This window comes from Pteropus vampyrus, unplaced genomic scaffold, assembly GCF_000151845.1.
Source record: "Pteropus vampyrus isolate Shadow unplaced genomic scaffold, Pvam_2.0 Scaffold378, whole genome shotgun sequence".
NCBI lineage: Eukaryota > Metazoa > Chordata > Mammalia > Chiroptera > Pteropodidae > Pteropus > Pteropus vampyrus.
Window position 1 is genome coordinate 72,489 of NW_011889159.1, and position 4,864 is coordinate 77,352.

Here is a 4,864-nt window from a genome sequence, read left to right on the forward strand (position 1 = left end):
ACAATGAGCCCTTCAGCTTAGACTGTAGGTCCATCAGAACTAGGAATCACTTCAGTACTTCATCCCTGGGTATGTCAAGTACCACTATGACTGACCTCTGGTGGAAAATCTATAATGTGGGAGATTTGTTAAGAATGCTGGGTCTGGGCAAGAGTCCGTGAGAGGAATTGCTGTATTACAGTTACCTGATTTTGGTGGCATAAACTTCAGAAATCACCATCTTCTTCATTCTCCTTTAAATGAGTGCTCAGTTCACAAGATTTCGCTTTGTCACTGATTCTTTTTCTTCCTTGGTGACTCTGTGTTTCCCTTTGATTTGAAGGAACATTGTCAAAGCTCTAAGCCCTGGAGGTTTCAGGTGGGGCAGCCCAATTCCATGTCCATGTGTCCTCTGCTGAGGCCAAGGTAACACTGGATAAGCTGGAGTAGGATGGGGAGGCTAACACACCAAGGAGCCCTGAAAGCTGTTTCTCAAGAGTTTATTTCTGTATCATCTCTAACTCGATGGACTCTAATGGACACAGAATTTCTTATTTCTATCCCTTCAGGACTTGAGCTTATCTTTAGTCTTTTATACCTCAGAACACACCACTTTGAGATGTAGCCTTCCCAGAGGTCAGGGTTGTTGACGTGTCCCTGTCCTACATATACAGCCTCTCTAGGATCTTCTTCCACCCTTACTGATCCTGTAGTGGGTGGTCCAAACTCATCGTTTCAGGCTGGAATTAAAATGAGGGAATCACACTCCTCTCTCAAAGTCATTTGCAAGAAGACCCAACCTAAGAAATATCATTTTAAACAATATTTCAGAGCCTTAGGCTTCTTCCGAACAGCAGCGATGAGAGTCAGACTTTCTTGTCTGTAATTTTTCTAGAGCATAAAGAGTGATGGAAGCGGGAGGAACAGAAGGACCAGGATTGTCTTCCCAGGGTGCCACCTGAACTGTGGCCATAGTTATGAAGAAAGGCCACCCTCCACCTTAGTGCATCAACCTTCTTCTCATCCCTTGGGAACTCCAGGCCCAAGACCCAGCATTCAGGCGGGTGTCTCATGGCTCTGTCAGTGCCTTCTCCCCTCCAGTCAGAAACAAACCAAGAGAATTATAGAATTCCACATACTATGACACCAGGATATGAGAGTTCCCTGAGGGAACTCTACATTTGTAAGACCCGCTGCTGGGGGACTCATGAAATCAATAATTATTGTCCTTCTAGTGAATTGACAACTGTTAAAAAAAAGGTTTCCACAAAGTCTCCAAGAATTGAGCTCATGGCTGCCATCTGAATTTCTCTGAATTCGTAGCAAGATTCCTGACGTCCTCTTACATTAATATTGTAATTTTCATTTACCTTCTCTACTGTTTTAGTCTACCTCTTTGTCATGACTTTCCACTGACAATAACAAAATCTGTTACTTAAATTGAGATTTTGTGTCAGGATTATATTCTCACACTACCTTTTTAGGAGCATTTTAATGTGAGTAGGGCATGTATTATCTCTATTTTAAAGCTAAGGAAATTGAAGCCCCAGAAATGAACAGACATCCAAAGTAAAGCTTGTCAAAATTTACAGCAAAAACTAGAATTAAAATCTTAGACATCCTAAGCTCGAGGCTCCTTTTGTCATTTACTGTCTGAGGGAGTCGTGAATGTGGGGCACCCATGACAGCATTTGGAGGAGGAAACATCTGTGAGTATTGAAGAAAAGCCCTGGAAGGCCAGACCGTGAGCATGTCTCTGCTGCCCTCTTGTGGCCATGTGCTTGCACGACTCTTCTTCACTTCTGTTCGCCCTCCTACCTTCTCTGTTTCCTGAGAGCTGAGCTTGTGAGTTGTTTTCCTGTCCCTTTCATCCACATACCCCCAAGTCCCTACACAAAATGGACGTTCATAATTCATAGCATAATTCAGGACACGGTTCTTATTTCAAAACTGGTATACCCTCGAGAAAATGCATATAAGGGCATTTTGAGAAGAGATGTACAACAATTTGAACAGAGCTTCTTTAAGTGGTCAGTTGGTACTAATGTGACTGGCCATAAACAAAACGCAAAGATGGGTACTAAGACTCTTGGAAGAATTCTAGCACTATATATCGGAATATGTGCAATGGGTAGAATATCTTTACACCACAAATTTGGGTGTGAAAAAGTAAATTCCTATATTTTCCTATTACTGATTCTAATTTTTATGCCAGGCACTATAATATCTTATAGCAGAGGAGTCAATCTAGTAATTTCCAGATAAACTTGGTGTTTTTCACAATTAATAATTTAAAAACAGCCCTCCACCCAGGATTATTTCTAAGTCCTGAGTAGGAGGTAGTGCAGGATTGGTGCAGAAGCATTGACTTCTTCTGTCATGGTCACATCGTGTCTGGGCCATCATTGTCTTTCCCATGGTGGTGATATTGACTATTATATCCATAACATCAATCTCTGTAGCCGAGCCCCTTGTGATTTTAATGTCCCTACTATTTTTGGCAGCTAGAATTAAATAATTTAATTCTTAATTAACCCCAACCTGTGCCCCTCTGGGGCCACCTGTTAAGATTCAGCAAGCAATCCACAGATGCTGTGCCTGTAGTTGCCTCAAAAGGCCACACCAGAAACTGAGGCCAGCTGCCACCAGTGTGAGTGTAGGCACTGCTCGGGTCATGTCCGCCAGAGGACTTTTGCGGGGATGACCTGCTCACTCTGAACACTAGCACCAGATTGGCTGCTCACGAGGCACCAGGGACTTACAAGGGGACACTGAGTTGTCAGAGCGAAGGCAGGAGGCAAGGCCTTCTCTCAGACAGATGTGCCAGCAGTATCCATTGTCTTCTGTTGAACCCTTCCCTCTCCCAGTGTGCGGACGCAGCACTGACATAACTGAGATGTCATTGAACTAGATAACAGAGGTCACTCTGCCCAGAAGATTATCTGACACTCTGCCTCCCGCAACTCGTGGCCCCACCCAAGCCCCTTGCCGAGCAGCGCCTAGACTCACACTGGTGGCAGCTGGCCTCAGTTTCTAGTGTGGCCTTTTGAGGCAACTACAAGCACAGCATCTGTGGATTGCTTGCTGAATCTTAACAGGTGGCCCCAGAGGGGCACAGGCTGGGGTTAAACTTGGACTGCCACTGGAGACCTACTACACAAAGCCATACTAATAAGACTGCGAGACTTAGGAGCTTTGCTTACTACATACAAACAGACACAGAAAGGCAGCCCAAATGGGAAGACAAAGAAGCAGAAACCATATGAGAGAACAGAACAGAGATCCAGAGATAATGGAGTCAAGGAATCTAACAGATGCAGAGTTCATAACACTGGTTATAAAGATGCTCAGTGAACTTAGGGGAAGTGTAGATGAATTCAGTGAGAACTTTAACAAAAAGATAAAAACCATAAAAATGAAAATGGAAATTATAAAAAGGAACCAGTCAAAAATGAAGAACACATTACCTGAGATGAAGAGTATATTAGATGGAATTAACAGAGTGGATGAAGAAGAGGATCAAACCACCGATATAGAAGATGAGGAAGCCAAGAACGCTCAATCAGAATGGCATGATAAAAGAAACCAAGACTATAATAATATTTTAAGGAGCCTATGGGACATTATTAAATGTAAAAATATCTATGTCATGTGGATACTGGAAGGAAAACAAGATGTTGAAGAGCTATTTGAAGAAATAATGATGGAAAACTTCCCTAACCTGGTCATGGAAATAGACACACAACCCAGGAAGCTCAGGGTGTCCCAAAAACCAGGAACCCAAAGAGACCCATGCCAAGACACATCGTAATTAAAATGCTAATGGTTAAATACAAAGAGAGAATCTTAAAAGCAGCAAGAGAAAACCAATTAGTTACCTACAAAGGAGCACCCATAGGACTGGCAGCTGATTTCTCAAAAGAAGCTATGCAGGACAGAAGGGGTTGGCACAAAATACTCGACGTGATGAAAACCTGGGATCTACAAACAAGAATACTTTATCCAGCAAAGCCATCATTTAGAGTTGAAGGACAGATAAAGAACTTCCCAGACAAAAATAAGCTAAAGGAATTTATCATTACCAAGCTAGTATTACAAGAAACGTTGGAAGGACTTGTTTAAGAAGAAAAATTATGTCTCAAAAACAGGAATAAAGAATGGTAATAACTACATTTTTATCAACAAGTATCTCAAATGGAAAAGAATTAAGTGCTCCAACCAAAAGATAAAATGGCTGAATGGATAAGAAAACAAGACCCCTATATATGTTGCCTACTTTAATCACGTTAGATTAAAAGACACACACAGACTAAAAGGAAGGGGATGTACCTAGAGGGTATTGCATTGTATAAAATGGGTTGGATAGAGAAAGATAAATATCACATGATTTCACGTACATGTGGAATCTCAAAACCAAAATAAACAATAACAACAAAAATGGAAATAAACTCATAGATACAGAGAATATTTTGAGGGATATTAGAAGGGAGGGGAGTTGGGGGAATGGAAAAAAAAGGCAAAGGGATTAAGAGATACAAATGGATAGTTGCAGAATAAACATGGAGATGTAGAGTGTATCATGGGAAGATGGTTAATAATGTAATAAATATGTAAGGGGGAAGAGGGGTACTAGATTTAATGGGTGATCGCTTTGCGAGTTATGTGGTTCTCTGATCACTAGGCTGTACAACTGAAACTGATATATTATTGTATGCCAACTATAATTGAAAAAACCTCATTGAATTGTACAATGTAAATATAAGCAACTAATTGTCTATTATATTTCAATAAAGCCAGAAGAAAAAGAATTAGAATTCTTGGTAAAAATGATATCTTACCAAAGCTGAAAAAACAAAACAAATACAGTGAACTATTCTGCTAAAAT